Below are 20,143 nucleotides of genomic sequence, written 5' to 3'. Positions count from 1 at the left end.
TTTTGTACTACAAGCCCTGTATTTTTTACAAGGTGAAGAAGAGTGATCTGTAATTCATGACATGCAGGGACAGAGCTCTTGGCTTTTCTTTGGAACCTCTTCTACTTGTTTGTGTCTGACTATGGGGAGTTGGGCAAAACAGGGATACCCAGCATTTTTGGTTTTTAATTCTTGATGGATCTCACCAGATTTTGTAGACTTCAGGGTGAAATCGCTAGAAGCAAAACAGTCTCATGGCAAAATTATATGATAGATATACAGTTTAGGCAACTTTACAAGAAAAATAAGGCTTAAATTCAGTGGTTTTTTAATTTGGGGAAAACAAAACAAAACAAAAAACCCCAGCTTTAATATTAAGCTGTATAGACAATATACCAAATGAGGTTCCTCAAGTGAGTAAAAATTAACAATTTCTGCTTAGATTTGTCTTTAGGGGTATGACATTTGGGTGAGTTCAAAAGCTGTTTTCATGAGTTTTTGCAAATATCTTCTACAGCAAAATTTAGCTGCTTTCACCAGCCATCACTGCAACTTGCCAGGAAAGTGTCAGAATTCTTCTCAGTAAATCAGTTTCTACAAATTTGTCCCAGGTAGAAAAAACATTTGCAAAGAAAATTAGTCTTATGACTAAAGGAAAAAAGTAAAAAATCTAGTGATGTGGAAGGAAAAATAGTCTTCTTGCTGAAGGGTATTTAATTTTATCTTTGTAAATTTTTAAGATTATTATTTGTATCCTTTAGTAAGTTCTACTGTTTACTGACCTTATAGTTGGTAAGAAAACATGATTTATGACCTCCAGAATATTTCTGTGATAGATGAGGATGAAAAGATTGCTACACTCTCTGAAAGAGAATTTCTTCTGTTTCTCTCCAATATTTTCACTGCATATTTTGCATCTTATAGATTATCAAGCTCTGTAGTCCATGCTTAAGTAAGTCCATACAGTTGCACCTTGCACCCTGAAAACAATTGGTCAAAATCAGTTATTCCTTCAAACACCGAATGCCACTAATGAGGTGTACTGGTGACGAGTGGACCTCAGCCTCAATTGGTAGTTCAATTTTAGGACCTTAAAAAAAAGCAAGTAGTGCTTTTCTGCCAGTGGCTCCAGATATATTACAGTTCTTTTAGCAGACTGCATGCCTTGAGGTCTTAACACTCTGCTGTTAGAATGCCTGGTACTGTAAGGAGAGGAATGCCTGGTACTTTAGAAAACACATAGACCATGCTTGAAAGGTTTTGAAGATCTAGTCTGAAGTTCAAAGCAATGCTGCATTCTTAATACCTAGAGGAATTGTGATGCTGCGTGTGCATCTCTGTGGAATAAAGCTCTCTTGCGTGGATTCTTATTTTGGGAAAGAGTTTTTTTAGGAGATTTAAGAGAAAGCTTGGTACAAAGAAGAAAAGGCATTACAAGCTTACTCATTGCTTGGAAAGCATTTATTCTATAAGAACACAATTTAATAAAAAAAAAAAAGGCTTTTTTGGGGGGGATTTGTCATATCAAACTCTAATGTAACAGACCTGACTCCAGAGTCTGTTGCAAAACCTCTATTGCTGGACTGGCTTCTGTCAGAATCTATATGGGTTTTTCCTGCAAACTTATGCAGTAATCTTTCCATTTTCAATTTGTGCACAAGCCCTTACTCAGAACTTGCAGTCCTGGGGCTAGTCAAGCTTCTAAGTCCACTGCTCCAGGGACTTAGTGAAGGTCATTCAGCATCTTTGTCTACAAGGCAAACTAGGATGTGTCACAGATGGGAAGGAGAAATATCTAGACATTTCTGTTCATTTAGAAAAGGATTGTGTCTGCAAGCATAATGCCATTAATTTTCCTTCTCAGAAGTTTTCTAAGTAAAGAAATGTCAAAAGGCAAAACCCTGAGGGAACCGTTCTGGTCTGATTTCTTTTATATTTAAAGATAGTGTTCAAGAGAGGCAATACACTTGTTAAAAGGGTAGGTGTTTTATATGAAGTGAAAAATGGAAGACATTCTGTAAAAGACTTAAAAACAAATTCATCACTTCACACATAAGGCTATCTAGAGATGAGATTTTGGCACAGCGTTTGAGGATAAATGGCGTGTCTGTTTGATCAAAGAAGTGTTTTGAGATTAGCTGAATATTAAATATGTAAATATACTCGCCTCTAACAGGTGTGTAATTGGCAAGAATGATCAAAGTATCCTTTCAAATCTCTAGACAGATACTAAGTATGCATCTTCCCATGTTAAAAATTGTTTTTTTTTTTTTTTTTTGCTTTTTAAAGGAGCTTCATCATCTGCTCTCCCTGGGGAAAAAAAAATCATGCTGACAAAGACTTCTTTTGAAAAGCTGGAAGAGGAACATTTGCTGTGATATATTGATCCTTTGGAAGCAGCTGATAGTGGCGAAGCCCACTCCATCACCTAGGAGTCTGACAATCCTGGTAACAGGCTGCCCAAACGGTGTGAACCTGATTTTTGCATTGCTTACATCCCTGTGCTAGCAGCTGTTATCATAGTATTAGCCTTCTGTAGTCCTCATGTAACCTCTTGAAACTTATATGGGCTCCATGCTCTGAGACTACCTGCCAAATATTTAAAAAAAGAATCATCATCACCTCTCTCTTTCTATTCATTTTCCACCTGGGGAGAAAATAGCTTGATTAGTTTGGGTGATGATAGGAAGCTGGAGGAAATCCAATCATGATTTTTCAGTGTGAAGGGTTTATTTCCTTTCATTTCATTCATTTCCATTCAGCTGAAGGTAATGAGGTTATGCAGGTCTGATTTCAAAGGGCACAATTTTGAAATGATGGGTTTTGCTTAGGTACATTATAGCTTTAAACTGGTGATTTTGATGAAGTTGCATAAACTGGAGTATAATGCAGTTTCTTTCCCCCAGGGATATGGTGGCTCAGCAGGGAAGATATGCAGTGATATTTTTTCTTTTTCTTTTTTCTCTCTCCCCACTAAAGTGCACAAGAACAGATCTGCTGAGTAGGAAGTGCTATTTTTACATAATCACTTTTCAGTCCAGATCCTCACTGTAGACATTTTGAAGAGACCAAACTAAGCATCCTAATAGTCACTTCTCCTCCAGCTGCAAAACTGCATACAAGAAGCTGTAGTGTAGGTCATTTAATAATTTAATAGTCTCCTCTTTATATAATTCTGCTGTCAACTAGCTGAAGTATTTCCCAATAAGTGTTCTTCACATTTCTGGGGTTAACCATCCAGAAATTCCTTGTTTACATACAAACAGCTTATGATTGCCAAAAGAGATTTTTGAAATGTAGGTATCTAAAAAAGAATGTAAATGTGGTTATTTTGTTTTGAAAATTTTTTAATTTACTGGGATGCATTACCATAACATCTGAGTATCTAATTTATTCTCATAATCAGCCCTTTGAGACGGGGAAATGTTATTATTGTTATCCTCATAATTCAGATGAGAAGTGTTTTGCTTAAAGCCATCCAGGACCTGCATAAAAGAGAAGGGAGATAAAACCATCTTTCATATTTCAATATGAATTGTTCAAATTCTAATGAAGTAGCAAACATGATTAAAGTGCTTGTTTACAAGTTGATGCAGGGGCATCTCTTCCTTGACCATGAGAGTGACTCCTATCCTCTCACCTCTTTTTTTTTTACTCCCTCCAGTTGCTGCCTATGACCAGTACTTCTTATTCTTTGCACCAATATTAGTGAGTGCATATTTTACCCCATGTGACTTAGGCTAAATTTCTATTGCTATAATCTGGGATGACTGTTATTCACTCCCTTCTATCTACTGTTTATCTAAAGAAAAAAACCTAATTGTGTCATAAGCAAAACAAACAAAAAATAACCACCCAAAACACATTCATAAGTCATAGACCTGATAAGCATGTAGTAACATTAACAATTCAAAACACTTGTTGAAAGCCATCCTTTTGGTTGGAGAGCATAACTTTTCAATAAGTTAATTACTGATTTAGATATGAATGAAAATTTACCACATGCATACTTAATCTTTCTTCATAATTTCTGCAGAAGTTTTTACATAAGAAACTTTGGCTCACATGAGGCAAATTAACTTATTTTTATGCCACCTGGGTTTCTGATATACAGTTGACATTAACAGAAAAAAGGGTCAAGTGTCAGCAAAAGCAGTAAGAAATAAAAGATATTTTGAAGGCTTCCTTCCATCTCTTCCTTCCAATATGAAAAAGAAGATGTTTTTCCTTATTCCTGAGAGCAGTCTCCTTGACTTTGATAGCTCAAATTTCAGAGCACCTGCATAAGTTTTTTTAGCAGCATAGCACGGGACTGCAGTGCCCATATCCAGACGTGGGTTTTGAGCCAAGTTCTAGTTCAGTGACTTACAGGCTTTGTGGGTAGAAGTCACAGTCTGCTTAAACTCAAAGCAGTTTTTGTTTGCATTAGAGACTCACAACTCAAATACTGTCCTTATTAGCCTTAGAGTTTGAATTAATATTGCCCCATAGTTTCTGACTGATATATCTTCTACCTATCAGGACAGCTGTTCTCAAGACCAATTAGCCTTTGCTTCCTAGCACAGTCAGTCCTGTTCATAGAGCAGCCTAGATGATGCTGAAAGCTGAGATCATTTTAGGATTAGCTGGACAAGGCTTTCTCTCATCCATGACCAACAAAGTGTTTTGCTGAGTTCTGAAACAAGCAGAAGGAAAATGTACACAAAGTGTCAGTGAGTCATTTGTGGACATGCCTCTGGGCATTTTTCCTTTTCTGAGAGGCATTTTTCCTCTAATCCACTGAAGCAGAAGGAAATAGTATTTTAATTTTAGGACTGGACTTAAATGCAAACATTGTACTTTTAAATCTTAGATTTATGATATACATATTAATAAAATATGCCAGTATTCAAATAAGGAAGCAAACCCACAATGGATGAACAAGCAAGTGAATACATCCTACCCGGTAATGATATGCTGAAAACACCTTGAAAATGACCACATGGGCTTCTGCTCTCTAAGCAATAGATGTAGGTCACTGCACACCCCTGCCTTGTAAAGAAACAAATAACTATTATTCTATGTTTACATTCTAAGTTAAGCAGTCATTACAAAGTTAAGCAGTCATCTACAAACTTGGAAAGCTGGATGCTTTGTATAATAAAAAGATTTAGCTGCTATATTCTTTACATCCTTGTGTAAAAGTAAGTTCCACTGAAGAAATTACTTTCCATTCTTCCTATTTGATGACTTAACCATATTTTAGATTTTTTCTTTTCTTACATAACAAAGTTTAATCAACAACTTCAATTCAGTATTTTTGTAAAAAGAAATGTATTATTTTACATAGTTTATTCAGTAATCTTTAGTTTTAATGCATTTTACAAATATAGATGATTCCAAACTTTGTCTGCTAGGTTCAATAAAAAAAAATTGTTTACACACATTTATGTATTTATTTATTTATTTAAGAACATTCTAGAAAATTGCTAGTACGCTACACTGAATAAGTGTATATTAGATTATCTGGTAACATATAATTATGCATTGATGCATTAGGACGTGAACTCACCTTTTGTATTTCTTTGCCTGAAGACCCTATTTCTATCAGAAGAACAGAAGTACAATAAAATACATTACTTGGTAAAAAAATATTGTTACATAACTTAGTTTTGAATATCGAGGTGGGCAATAAAGTTTTTTATATATGTGAAGCTAAGGGCTCATTCCGAGTGCTGCTAAAACTCTCAGACTTTGGGAAGAAAAACCCCAACATTAATTCAATGCAATGCAAAGCTGCACACAAGTGCACAGAATTATGAGAAATGCTGTTTTCTTCGTCTTTTCCCTGGTTATTTTCTTTCAGTTTAAGTGACACAGAATACACCACCTAAGGAGTCTTTCTGCTGTGCCTTTTGCAATCGGATATGTCTATCTCGTATTGGCCTCATAAGCCACCAGCGTGCTTGTAACAAATGTGGATAGAGCATTCCCAAATCTTCGTTTGCGAAGCCTGGCCGTGATGATGAAGTGACACGGTTAATTTTTCTTGATTTATAGAAAATTACAATTCATAGGTATAAATTTAGAGGCTGTCTATATGTTAAGCTCTTTGGCATGAAAAGAAGTGTTCAGAATCCTTAGACAAGATTGCAGACTTGCAAAAATGAAAGCATATTTTTCTAATATAATTTTTAAAGGACAAGTGTACTCTCAGCTGTGCCATATTTCTGTAAGTAATGATATGCAAAAGACTGGCCCCTCAGCTGATGGACTTCAGTATTACTTAATGCTAGGAAAGCAAAATCCCCATAAACACATGGCTCACTAAGTAGAAAAAGTCTGCAGTGTGTTAGCTAAGGAATAGGACAAACGAAACCTAAAACTATGCAGTTAATAGGTGAAAAATCAACACGCTCTTAGTTTTTCCTCAGATTCAGCTGTCGAGAAGGGAAAATATGTCTTCATAATTTATTTTCAGTCTTTGTTTACAAGTGAGAACTATTTTCCCAGTAAAGGAGCTACTGGAATGAAAGAGCAGTTGAGAAATACCCGATAGACACTGTGCTTGCAATAGTTCTGTTTGTATTAAGCTTTTGATTAGTAATATGAAATGTCCAATATCCTAAGAAGGCTAGAAGAAGAATTTCCCCTTGCTTTCAAATTGTTTACCAATCTGCATTTTTTGAGGCATGTAATGCCCTCTGGTGGTTCACGAGCTTTATGGCAAGTTAAAGTACTGGAAAAATGGGAATTAACGGTTGGGTGTTCTTCCTTTCTTTCCCTCAGATAGCTCAGTCACAGAGCTTTTCTTGCGATCTACAGTTTTGATAATTCTTTTGGCAAGCCGTTGAGGCTTTACTCAGGGCGGCTTCAAAGAGCATAAAGCTCTTGCAGCCCTGTCGTGAGCGAGCTGTACTCCCTTGGAATAGGAAAAAAATCCTGCCAGTGCTGAAGCAGAGCTTAAGTCAGATTGTACTCTGAATTGCTCTGTCATAGGACTAGAAATAAAATACATGTCTTTTTCATGATTTAGTCCTGTGTATCATTGCACAAAGAGGACCAGATAGTGTTTTGTGAAGATTGTAATTTTTTTAGAACAGGGGATGAAAAGGTGATTGAAAAGATGATGAACAGAGAATTGACATAGGCAATCTCTTCCCCTACCCTGCTCTCCCTCCCTCTCCCAGTCCTATCTGCCTGATACTGTCTTTCTTTGAAAAACTCTAAGTAGAATTATTAATTAAAAAAACTAAAGTAAAATATATGTGAAGTGGTAACTGGAAATGGACTTCAAGCTGCAAGTAAAAGCACCATCTCTGGCCATTTTATTCATGTAATGTAACAATAGTTTTATGCTCTATCTATCAAAAGGACAGCAGATAGATGCTAGATAAATGGATTTTTTTTTTACCTAAATTGTTAAATATAGAATTGTTAAATATGTCTTTCAAACAGAGAAGTCACTTTCCTATGTCAAAGACCATCAATCTTAAAAGTTTTTAACCTTTACACTCAAGGCAAGATACCAAATATTAGCAAGACATAAAAAGAAAAAAAAAAAGAGCCCACATCATTTATAACTTACAGGATTCCAGCAGAGGAGAAAGAAGAGTGGATGCATGAGACTTTTTGAAAATTCAGACGTTCTGTTTTGTTGCACTCCAGCTGTATTTAAATACTATTGCTGCTGAAAGGTGTTGAGATTATTCAACATAAACTGATCTAGACATTAAAGAAATTTTTGCCTCTGGTTAGATTGTTAGTGACAGTGTTGTGGGTTGCAAAGGGCTGATTGTGAAATCAGGCAAACAATAATTCAGAAAGTTCTTTTTAACATGACAGAGCTGACTGGAGGCTCATTATAAATACCAGCTCCATATAAAGAAAGGCAGAAGGGAATTGACTTCAGTGTTTTTATTCCTGGAGGTGAGAGACACACACACGCATAGTGAAAATAAACAATGAATAAATAAAAATAACTCTTGCTTATAAAAGGTCAATCCAGTTTCGCCCACACAAATTTTTATTGAAAATTATTTTAAAAACGTACAGTATTCTGGTTACTTCAACTTTTCCATCCCTTTGACTGAGAACCATCCTATATATTCAGAGAACAATCTTATTTTGGATCACAACTGTTCTTTTACTGTGAGTACCCCGCTCATGTCTTTAAGATTTCTCAAAGAAATTCCTGTGAAAGCCCTGTTTTGGCAGTTAACCTGTGATATTCCAACTGGCCAAGAAAGCTATGGTCCATTTTTAAGTGCCTGACTGTACTTCAATTTTTAAAAGTCTTAAGGTAGCTTTCTGCCATAACAGTTAGTGTAGATACTTTGCCTCACAGCACATCTTCAGGTATGACAACCAGTTTGGTTTTTTAGGAGGGCCATAAGTTCAGTCTGACTGCTCTGAACTGAGTAAAAACTGCATAGCCCTATAAGACAAAGACAAGACTGAAATAGTAGACTATTTCGAAGCCAATGCAAGTAAGTTCTCCCTGCTACATGTTCTCTATGTGTGGCAGCTGAATAGTTATTTTACTTACTTGATGCTGGCACAGTAACACTGGGCAACGCTTTCTTCCTACTGGAAGCATTTGGTGGTTTTGTAAATGTATATAAAAACATCAAGTAAAAATGTACTGAATGACCCATCTAACATGCTCGAAGCCATTTACTGTGGCTATTTGTGTGGATGAAGACAGAAGGATCTAGAACTTCTTACCTGGAAAGAGCAGCAAAAGTTGTCAAGAGATGTATTTGAAGGCATTCAGTATTACCTATGGCAGGCATGAGGCCCCAGAAATGAGATGTCTTCCAGAACTATGTTGATGCCATTTGGCATGGCAATTTGAACAGAATCTGAGAACTCAGGGGGCTACTGGGATAGCAGAATAGTGACAGATTGACTTTATGGTAAATCCCTTAGTCAAAGCCAATCCTAATAAACCCTGAGGAGACTAACTCGGGAGAGGCTGGGGAAACGGAAGCTCATGGCACACATTAAAGTTCAAATGAGTAATTGCCATCTAAAATCTTTGTTGTGGCTTACCAGTTCTCAGGTTTGGAACAGGACATTTATTTTTTGAAAAAGCTGGTTGCATTTATAGGGCATTCTGTCCTTGGATAATTTTATTGACAATAGGTACGCAGTTAAACCTGCAATTTCTCAGACAGTATTGTATTGATTACCTTTCCCACTTTATTGTATACTCCTTAAAGATCAAATCACCTAGAGTACATTAAGGAGTAATCTGACTTTCAGTTGAATGCCTTTTTATTATAGTAGGTACTTTGGAGTAGTGGCACATCAGTTTGTGGAATGTGTTAACAGCTTCCTCTATTATTGTGCTCCCACAACAACTAAAAGAAGGGAAGCGGTGGTCTTACAAAAAAAGAAAAAAAAAGTTAATCAGTTTAGATAGCTATTCACTCTACAGAGAACTTCATTGAATAAAATATGATTAAGTTAATGGAGTGAGGTCAGACACTAGTGAAACAATAGATACTTGTTTAAAACAAAACGTTGTGCAATTCAAGTCTGAAACACAGAGAATCAAGGTACAAATTTCAATGAATCAGTCTTGAACAAGAACAAAGTACAAGGTGAAACAAATTAAGAGAATAACAGGTAAATGCAAAACAGAAAAAAAAAAGATGGGAAAATGCCCACAAATAAAAGTCAGATTGTATCTTAAAACAGATTAAAGTCAACCAGGCCAAAAGTGATATGAAAGGATAAACAGAACTATATGTGGTGCTCTATATGGTGAGTTGTACTTTAGTCACAAAATCTGAAGTGTAGGAAGACAATATTCATATCAACAATTGAATTTTATTGCTACCCAAGTGATATCCCTTCCCCTAGTCCTGGGGGTTTTTTTCTCTTCATCTTTCCTGACCTGTCTCATCTCATATTCTGTGAGAAGCAATGACCTTTGCTTACAGGGCTTTCAGTTCATCTCAAGGGGAGAAGAGGCACAAGAAGTGCCAATACCTTAATCAAGGATACAGCAGTCTGCAAGGGGATGTCTTTTTTGGGCAGGGTTAAGCTTTCAGTTTATGCAGCATCCTGGGACCAATGCTATACTCATGTGACACCTTACACTACCTAGGACCTCAATAAACATGCAATAAAGGTTCTCAGTCTGTCTTCCAGGACTGATGTTTCTTCTTCACTAACTGCACTAGGTCCCAGCAGGTGACAGGATGGAGGAGGAAGATGAATCATTTGGATTCTGCTGCCATGGACTGAATTATCTCTGACTTATCTCTGAAACAACTGATGTGTCCTCCCAGAGATGTAGCCTGCAGCCCCCACTCCAGGACTGCTTCCTAACAGGAAGCCTCTACCGCCTCCACCTCTGTGAGCATCAGCTTTGTCAACACACCATCCAGTGCATCCCAAGCTGATTACTGGTAAAATGATAGAGGATGCATTAATCCCCAGAGACTTTGCTATTGCAATTCATCATATGGAAAGTTATTTTTAGTCTCTTGTACTAGCTTCTGGGCAGACCCACATGACTAATCACAAAAACACAACTGCAAAACTTACTGTTCCACATGTGCTTCTTCATTGTTTCTCATCTGCTTGGCTCTGTGTACACAGCACTTGCTGCTGAACATATGGCTCAGCCAGAGGGAGACTAGAAGGTGGGAGAATATCCTAGCAGAGCAAAGTGCTTCCTACACTGGAATCATCATAGAATCATAGAATGGCCTGGGTTGGAAGGGACTTAAGATCGTCTATTTCCAATCGCCCTGCCATGGGAAGGGACACCTGCCACTGGACCAGGTAGCTCAGAGCCCCATCCAACCAACTTGCAAGGATGGGACATCCACAACTTCTCTGGGCAACGTGTTCCAGTGTCTCACCACCCTCACAGTAAAGAATTTCTTCCTAATATCCAATCTGAACCTGCCATCTTTCAGTTTAAAGCCAGTGCCTCTTGTTCTGTCACTCCATGCCCTTGTAAAAAGTCCCTCTCCAGTTTTCTTGTAGTCCCCCTTCAGTTACTGAAAGGCCACAACCAGCTCTCTGGTTGAGCCTCAGAAAGATAAAAATCATTTACCAACAAACAGAAAACTTTTTATTTCCTTTTATATTGAATTATTTACCTTCTGTTTGTTTGTTTGTTTGGGGTTTTTTTGTTAAAAAGGAAAGATTAAGAAGTAGTATAGATAACAGACTAAGGCTTCTACTTGGCAGCATTTTTCACCCCATGCACAGGCTGGCTGACTGGCTCAGAAATTCTCTTTTAGTGTCTAAGTCCTGCACAAGCACCCCCGGGTACCCCAGCAGCCCCAATGGTCCTGTCTTTTATTGGCTCAGAAGTTGTGCCCTGCCACCCTTCCACTCCAACCATGCTATGTGCATGGCATCAGTAAACACCTTGACAAAAATACATAACTCACACTGATATTTTTTCTCCCAGATAAGTATGCTGGAGACATTAGCTTCATTACAAGACCACTAGGTGGCAATTTAGCAGCCCTGTTTTAAATGTTTAATATATTTGATTTCCCTATTGCATTAGACACAAACTTGAATGGCAAACTGAACAAAGTTCTGGAAAACATGTACTGGCTGTTCCTGCCAAATCTGTTGAGGTCTGTCTGTTTATCACACCCTTCCCAGAGGTGCATTAAATAGGACACCTCAGCGAACACCTCTGGCCAGGTTGCAGGAAAGGTTGATTATCATGAGAAAGTAAGAGTCCTTCTAACTCTTTAATATATCCTTTGTGTTGCAGGCTGTATAGGAGTTGTAGCTGTATATGCTATGAGGAGACTGACCCTGTCCACAGCCACATGTGCATGACATAGCTGCATACATTGAAGGTGAATTTCTGTGACAGCACCCAGTGCAGCAGGGGAGCTACTGTGGCCTTTGTATCTGCCAAATATGTCAGCAGTGACCCCACATCCTCCTCTTCTTGCTAACCCAATATCACAAAGATGGTATGAACCATTTTCCTAGAAATCGAAAGTTGTTTTCCTAACAAACAACTACTGTATGGTTGTCTGAGAGGATTGGATTGCTGCAGAATGTGTTTCAGGTCTGGAAGATTTAAGGCTGGCATCTAAACAGGGAGAGAGAAGATAAGCAATGCAAGTATATGTGTATGTGAGTGTGTACAGTTATTTTCATTACAAACGATAAAAAGATATATAAGGTATATATCAAAACACATACAAAAGCTACATACAAGAGAAATATTTTGATTGCATACCCATTCACCTTTGTGATAATGTTTATTTTTAGTCACCCTGTTCAGTGCTGAGAGCTTTTATGGATTTTACTTAGCAGTGAAGTGATGCTCAAATGACTGATACCAGAACTTTTGTGAAACCTATTCATAGTAGTGCCCACGGTTAATGATTCAATAAGGAGATTTATGAAGTATTTTTTTCCCCAGTGATCTCAAGTGACACACAGTAAAAGCAGCGAGCTTTTGATGTGCTGACATTTGTTCCTGGGGAAAAAAAATAAAAGAGCAATAGCATATTGTAAAATTTCAGCCTTCAGATGCTAAAAATAGGAGGAAATGGAAGAAAAGAATTGCTTGAAGTCAGAAACCAACAAGACAATATGTAGTGCTTCTGTGCTTCAAAGCAGGCTGACTCAGAAGCTAATGTTTTGGTAGAAAAGGTCATGAAGAAAATGGTTTATGATCTCAGTGATTTTTATATCAAGTGATTCTTAGGTCTCCAACTACATAGCTGCTACCTGATGCAAAAAAATTCAACCAGTCTGTTAATAGCAGAAAATATTGCAAGTGAGTGCAATTGCAGGATGTGGGGAGTGGGGACAGAAGAAATAACATGGATGAGAAGTATTGAGGGTTTTTGTGAAGAGTGCCTCAATCCAGATGAAAAATAGAACAAAAGATGCTCCCATATAACACAGTAGGATGAACTAAATTTATCAATAAATAACTGTACTAATAATAGGAAGATTGATATTGATACCACTTCAGCATTTTTCTGTGTTTCCTTCCAATTGTGCTTTTCATCTTGAAAGGAGCTGAGAAGGGGATTCTCACCTAAGGTAGGAATAGTTTAGCATTAAAGAGAGTCAGCTGAAGTAGGGGCAGAGTGAGGAAGGGAAGGTAGCTGTTTCCAAACCAGCTAGGAGAAAGGAAAACTTACTTCTTTCATCTGTAGCTTGAAAAATGCACTAATTTTTATCATTAATGAATATGAAGGAACAAAGAGGGGGAAAAACCCAAGATTTATTGGGATAAGAGATTAGCTCAGTTGGTTAGAGCATGGTGCTAGTTGGATTCGATGATCCTTGTGAGTCCCTTCAGAATATAGAATAATCAGAGTATTCTGTGAAGTCTGTGAAGAAGGTTAACCCTCATCACTGTATCTGAATGGGGGGTGACAAGAGGATGGAGTCACACTCTTCTTGGTGGTGCCAGTCAATAAAGACAAGAGGTAATGGGCAGAAACTGATGCACAGGAAGTTCCACCTGAATATGAGGAAGAACTTCATTACTGTGTGGGTGACTGAGCACTGGAACAGATTGTCCAGAGAGGTTGTGGAGATTCCGGCACTGGAGATATTCAAGAACCGTGTGGATGCAATCCTGTGCCATGATGACCCTGCTTAAGCAGGGAGGTTGGACCAGATGACCCTTGTGGTCTCTTCCAGCCTGACCAGGTCTGTGATGCTGTGATTCTGTGAATAGATCTGAAACTGAAGAAGATGTCAGGCTTTCCAAGTCGTAGGGGGTTTTTTTTGATAGCTCAAGACCTCGAAAGTTTTAAGAGTGGTGCTGTTGCTTTTTGTGCTGTGACTGATAAACAGCTGCTGGTTTCCTGCCTACTCCCCACCCTTGGGCAGTGTTACCTGCTGGAAAAATCCCCGTGCCATCAACTGAAGAAGGGTGTTTACCTAAAGGTACCAAAGTACAAAAAAACATGCTATAATATGTTTAGATGTTTTCATATCGGCATTGTTCTCCAAGGACTCTTTTCCTACTCTTCGGTAAGCGGGACATTCAGCCAGCTCCGCCCAGCCACAACCCGCTGAGCAGCCGCCCTGGCCGGCGCGGCACTCCCTCTGCTGGCCAAAGGTGGCTACTGCAGGCGCCGGCCCTGCCGCTCTGCCCCGCTCCTATTTCTTACTGGGGAAAGTCGCGTCCCGTCCCGCCCACCCCGAGTCCTCCGTCCGCTCGCCTCGCGATGCTTTTTTGCAGTTTGGGGAGGATAGAGTCGCGCAACCGATCTCCCATGAGGAAAGGCTGAGAGAGCTGGGGTTGTTCAGCTTGGAGAAGGCTCCAGGGAGACTTCCAATACCTAAAGAGGGCTACAAGAGAGCTGGAGAAGGACTTTTACAAGGGTATGAAGTGACAGGACAAGGGATAATGGCTTTAAACTGAATAGGAATATGGATATATATAGATAGATATATATAGATGGATATCTATAGATAGATTCTTTACTGTGAGGGTGGTGAGGCACTGGAACAAGTTGCCCATAGAAGTTGTGGATACCCCATCCCTGGAGGTGTTCAAGGCCAGGCTGGACAGGGCTTTGAGCAACCTGGTCTAATGGGAGGTATCCCTGCCCCTGCCAAGGGGGTTGTATCTAGATAATCTTTAGGGTCCAATCGAATCCAAACCATTCTATGATTCCGTGGTGTCCCATAGTTTCATTGAGCAACAGGTAGAGGGAAGCTACCAAGCTCTCTGGCAGAGGCATTCCTTATTTGACACTGCTTCTTAAGAAATTGTCCATTACACTTGCAAAGACCCATATTTGAAAAATTTCTTAGAAAAACTCAATTACAGGCGAAAAAAATATTTTTTGCTTGTTTATTTCCTATGTACAAACTGAGAAACTTCATGTTCAGTCATAACCAGTAACAGTAGGAACTGTAGGAACAGTAGGATTCTATTTATCATAGAATCATAGAATCATAGAATCATAGAATCATAGAATCATAGAATCGATTGGGTTGGAAAAGATCTCCGAGATCATCGAGTCCAACCCTTGGTCCAAATCCAGTCTATTTACTAGATCATGGCACTCAGTGCCACGTCCAATCTGCGTTTGAAAATCTCCAGGGATGGTGAATCCACCACCTCTCTGGGCAGCCCATTCCAATGCCTGATCACTCTCTCTGTAAAGAATTTTCTCCTGATATCCAACTTAAATTTCCCCTGGCGGAGCTTAAGCCCGTGCCCCCTTGTCCTACTGCTGAGTGCCTGAGAGAAGAAACCAAAGTCCTAAAAAATTCTTTCAGAGAGAATTTTTCTTCCTTTCAGGGAAAAGAATTCATTTAGAATACTTTGAAGAGTACTCTAAGAATAAACGTTTTCTCTACCTCCTGGAAACAATGGGGAATTTTGTTTTAATCAAATAGGTGGATTTTGATTCCTGGCAGATGTTTTTTTCTTTAACAATTCAAGCAGCTTCATAAAATTCTCTTTTTGACAAAGTAAAAATTTTCCAAGCATTCTTATTTTTCCTCTTTAAGCCAAGACAAATTAGTATATGTGGGCATTTTAACACATCTGGCTTTGGAGCACCCAATTTTTATTCATTTTTTGCAGGAATGACTGTGTTATTTGTTACCTATACTAATTTTCCCCTTTAGATCAACAATAACCAACCAATAACCTCTTCCATTCCCTGTCTGAAATTCATAAAAAAAAATCCCTCAAATGCACTGTTGTCTAAATAACATACTTAAAACCTGAACTATGAATAGAAATTAAAGCCTATAGAGTAATTTTTTCCTCATTTTTGCGAATTATACCAGTTGTCTTCCTAATTTATAGCTGTCTTTTATCTTCCAGCAGTGACACCCCCCATCTGACTTATGATCTCTCCACAGGAAGTCATTGAGTGACACAATAGAGTTAATGAATTGGTCTTTCACCTCCAAAAACCTGATCTAAATGCTAGCCTGAGATAATGAGCATGATGGAGTTCAGTAATGTCAGCAGAGTATTAACTTCTGTTTAAAGGAAGAATGAGCACTGGCAGGAAAATAGATTTTAAGAGTGATTTGGAGCAATTGCACCTGCATGCATTATGGCAACTCTAGCCTTCCTTCATTAGAGTCATATTCACATTATCCCTTTGCTGTTTGAATAGAATTTGGCAGAGGTTTATCTGCAGAGTGTATCATTTATCGTGGATCTTTCTAGATGTTTAAGTTCCCTACCACTCTAATATCTAAGCACCACACCTTCAGTACATGGTTGCTTAATGTCAGAATAGATCTATATGGAGAATCAGAGAGAACCACTTAACCAGTCAAGGATAATATGTTTTATCACAGGCATACATAATAGCAATATATTTCAGGAAAAAGATAACACTACCATCTATAAGCACCAGCTTAACTGCAGAAGTCAGCAGGACTGACTGAGTGTTCCTCTTTCCAGCACAGAAGGGCCAAATAGAGTGTACTTCACTGAGGATCTCTATCCCTGCTAAAGGTGGATTATTTCAATGCTCTGAAGGCCTTCAGCACCTACAGAGGTAACTCCTTCACTCCTTTTTTGAGGGACTTGAAAGAGGTCAGCAACATCTTTCCAAGCACTTCATCATTCATAGACATATTACAAACTGTCAAACAATTTGGCGAAAGACAAAAAAATTTCTTTATGTTTATTGTCATTTTTTCACCCTATTTCCAGCTCTCCCTCTTTGTTGTTTCAGACAGATCCCACCTGCACTCTCAAAAGTCACATTTCTCAGTCTAAACTGAGAAGCATCTCACATACTTTTCCCAAATTCTTGACAGTTTTGTCACTGTGCTAGTCCAGTGATGTCATTATGTATCTTAAGGCTCCTTCAAAAAGTGTGGTATCTGACATAAAATGATCCATGTGCCCATACCAAGTGCCTCCACCCACTTACAAGCTTCCACAGGCTCTTCAAAACAATTGTGATGGTCTAGTCGTCTTGTCAGTTTAGACAGTGTTTCTCTGTAAAGCAGCAGCACAATGACAGGTTGCAGAAAGAGCAGCTGGGTTCCAGTGAGCAACGGGAAAGGCTGCCACTCCCTAGTAGGAGTTGCATCAAGAAGACAAACAAATGAAGAAAAACTCAAACAGCAAATCCCAGAACTCACTCCCAGCAAAAATAAGTCCAAAACAAGTAAACCCCTAACCCTAAATCCCTTCCCCACCTTTATCCCCACTGAATTTCTTTCTCTGTGTGTGTCCTATGTCTTTGGGGGAGAGATGATGATCATCTTGACTGCTCCCCAAAACTAAAAAGGAGAACAAGACTGTCAGAGTAGCTGTGCTGTTGCCTTCGCTCTGATTTTCTTTCCCTCACACAATAATATTCAAGCTTTCACCTAAAAACAAAACCAAAAACAAACCACCAAAAAAACCTCCACTCAACCCAATCGAAACCAAACAAAAAAACCCCACAAACTGAGTATTTGCAAACTAACTACGGTAACTTTTCAAGGCAATGAAGCCCTGAGTAACCAAAGAAAAGAAGTATTTTGGAATAGTGAAATAGTTGGTACCATTGTGTGTACACAGAAAACACCATCTTTACATCTTAGGCAAATAAGCTTTATTTTTTCCTGAGTGGCAGCAGCATCTGAGTGGCAGCAGCATCTGAGTAACTTGTTCCCTGAACAGTTATTGGTACTTCACACTCTTACACAGACGGATGTTTTTACATTCACCTTTTTTTTGTCACTCTGACTTCAGCCTTCCAATCCCAGCAAAACATATCTATTGATTACAGCAGGCAGAATGTAAATGGCTTATAGTCTGGTGTTCTATTGGCTTTGCTATTACCATCTTTTTACTCTTTTCTTGGTTTTATGGTTGGTTTGGGTTGTTCAGGTTTTTTTTCTTTAACAGTTCTTGATTCACCCTTAACTACGGTCCATAAACAGCTTTAATACAGCTTTGTCCTCCTCTTCTGCTCTCCTGCCTTCCCCTCCACAACTGCCTGCAATTCCCATCAAAAGGCTGGTTCAGACCCTCACAGTTCACCTGTTCATACTCAAGTTTATCTAAGCCCAGTCTATGCCTGTCTCCAATCAAAAGTTAATTTTAAACTTGAACAGATGTTTGTCCCTAGGGTTTACGTAGTTTATATATTTAGAAGATAAATGTTCTCTTGGCCTTTGTTAGTCTATATTAAACAAGCCAAATTCTTTTCAGGTGTGACTGACAGGGAGCAGTCAGTGGTGTTTGTGCTCAGTTGGTGCCAGAAGGCAGCTGAACCCGCAGCAGACTTGGACCTGAAGCCAGGCAGGTATGTGTGTGTGGATACCTGCAGGTTTGTGATTTTCAGTACTGGATGGATTTGGTTTGGTCAGAGTACAGATGGAGAAAATGCACCTGGATGTGCAAAGCAGGACCTCAGTCTCTTCTCAGACGTGGTCCCCAGTCACACAGTTAACCAAGAAGTTTTCTCAAACACAGCTGTTTAACAAGTAAGCTCTCTTCTATTCATGGAATATTATTGTTAGCTCTTAAGACCGTGTCCTTACACCTGGTAAAGCTGAGCTGGTTTCCTGGTTTCCAATAGGTTTGAAGGTTTTAGCAGTTGTTTTTTTTTTTTTGCCTTGGGCTGAGGCCAAGAGCAGTAGGGCTCAGGGGAGATGACTTGCCCTGATGGTAGGACCCAGTACTTGCTCCAGACTGCACGAACAGAGCACTCAGCAGGGTACTAACATGTCAAAATGCTGAGTAGGCACCACTGAAATTCTGAATGTGGTACATATGAAACGCTCTGTGCACCAGGGACTTGGTATCTTGGGCATGAGACCCACAGATATGCGAGCTTCAAGACCTGCAGAGCCTGACATGAGCACAGCCCAGGAAACACTGCTTTAGAGTGCACATGTGTGGGGGAAAGAGGACTATAAAGATGCTTGGGAAGGAGTTATCTTTTGCTTTTTCTGTTTGCCTATTCATTCCCTTTATTCTGTGCTCCAGCTGAGAAGGAATCTCTCCGATGTACCCGTACGTACTGTCATGGCAGATTTGCTCAGCTACATTAGGCTTTGGTGTAATTCTGTGTCTTAGATGTCTTCTTTTATTTAGTTAGTTTTAGTTTTAAAGGTGCATTATGATAAGATTTTGGGGGATTTTTAGGATATAAGGGGAGTATGAAGTTTATTGGTTAATTTCTTTCAAAAGTGTGAGGCAGGTCAGTGGAAAGGAAGTCTTCTTGCCTCATCCTCACTACAGCATCCTGGGTCCTCCTCTGCCTCCTGGAGATACCGTCTTCCCCGGAAGCTCCTGGACATGATCCGAGGAGGGAAGATTCACAACTGAAGGACAGAGCAGACAGAAGGGAAATGGAAGATCCAGCAAGGAAACAGCACAGCAAACATGGGTGGGTGACTCCTGAGGAGACCACCACCAAAATCACAGCCAAAACAGGAGAGAAGGAAAAAAATCACCCTCCCCTAAGGTTTGAGAGATGGCAGTGCGGCCACTTGGGAAGTCACTGAGTTGTTAGTTGGAAAGCAAGATTGAATGTGAAGGCTGGCTCTGCTATGATACTTGGGACTGGAAGACCCTCAAATTCTCTTCTGTCTTCCCTTTTCATTTTGAGTTTTCTCAGATTTAGAAGTATGCTCTTCTAGTATCTGTTCTGAAATAAACTGGTTTCTAATTGTAAAATTTGTAAAAAGGAGAACAAATTCTATATATAAAACCCCCAACTTTTTATTATTCTGGGAGCGATTACTTCCAAAAATGAGATTTATACACATCTACCTTATATTTTGGCTTATTCAAGATGAGCATCTAAAGAGTTCCAAAGTACATCTTTGGAATGTACTTCTTGGTAGCGGTCACTGCAGCATTTCACTGTGCTCCAGAAGGAGGGCATGGGTTCAGGTTCTGCAGCTTCGTCCTGCTGCTCCTTTTGCTGAAGTCAGTTGACTGTAGAAACTGATCAGGCAACAATTTGACCTGTAGTTGGCTTGCTTACACCTTCCTCCTAGCTGAGCATTGTGTATTCACAGTTGGATTTCAAAATGTAGCTATCCAGGGAGTCTTATGTCTGGATATGCTCAGAACAAAATAAGAAATGTCAGAGCCACATTTTACATGGTGCTATGGTCAGGTTAATAAATCTTGCAAGCTTTCCAAATAGTATGTTGTTGTGCTTGAGCAGGACTTGCTACCTCAAGCACAATGTCATCTTAGATATTGTTATGTAGCTTC

At 39.1% G+C, this 20,143-nt stretch overlaps 1 long non-coding RNA gene across 7 annotated transcripts in view; it reads left to right on the top strand.

The window, feature by feature from the left end:
- LOC135413531 (uncharacterized) overlaps positions 1-19,594 on the top strand; it is a 34,054-nt gene extending 14,460 nt beyond the window's left edge. For 6 of the 7 annotated variants that reach the window (XR_010430278.1, XR_010430270.1, XR_010430275.1 and 3 more), the window contains 6 exons: positions 2,269-2,427; positions 10,152-10,326; positions 11,717-14,313; positions 16,370-16,466; positions 18,122-18,215; positions 19,106-19,594. This is a non-coding gene — a long non-coding RNA (uncharacterized LOC135413531). The remainder of the gene's footprint in view (positions 1-2,268; positions 2,428-10,151; positions 10,327-11,716; positions 14,314-16,369; positions 16,467-18,121; positions 18,216-19,105) is intronic. The other variant, XR_010430271.1, reaches the window with a different exon arrangement.
- Positions 19,595-20,143: the final 549 nt, after the last annotated feature.

This window comes from Pseudopipra pipra, chromosome 1 (assembly GCF_036250125.1).
Source record: "Pseudopipra pipra isolate bDixPip1 chromosome 1, bDixPip1.hap1, whole genome shotgun sequence".
NCBI lineage: Eukaryota > Metazoa > Chordata > Aves > Passeriformes > Pipridae > Pseudopipra > Pseudopipra pipra.
The sequence above is the reverse complement of the archived record's forward strand: the minus strand, read 5'-3'. Positions and strand labels throughout refer to the sequence as shown.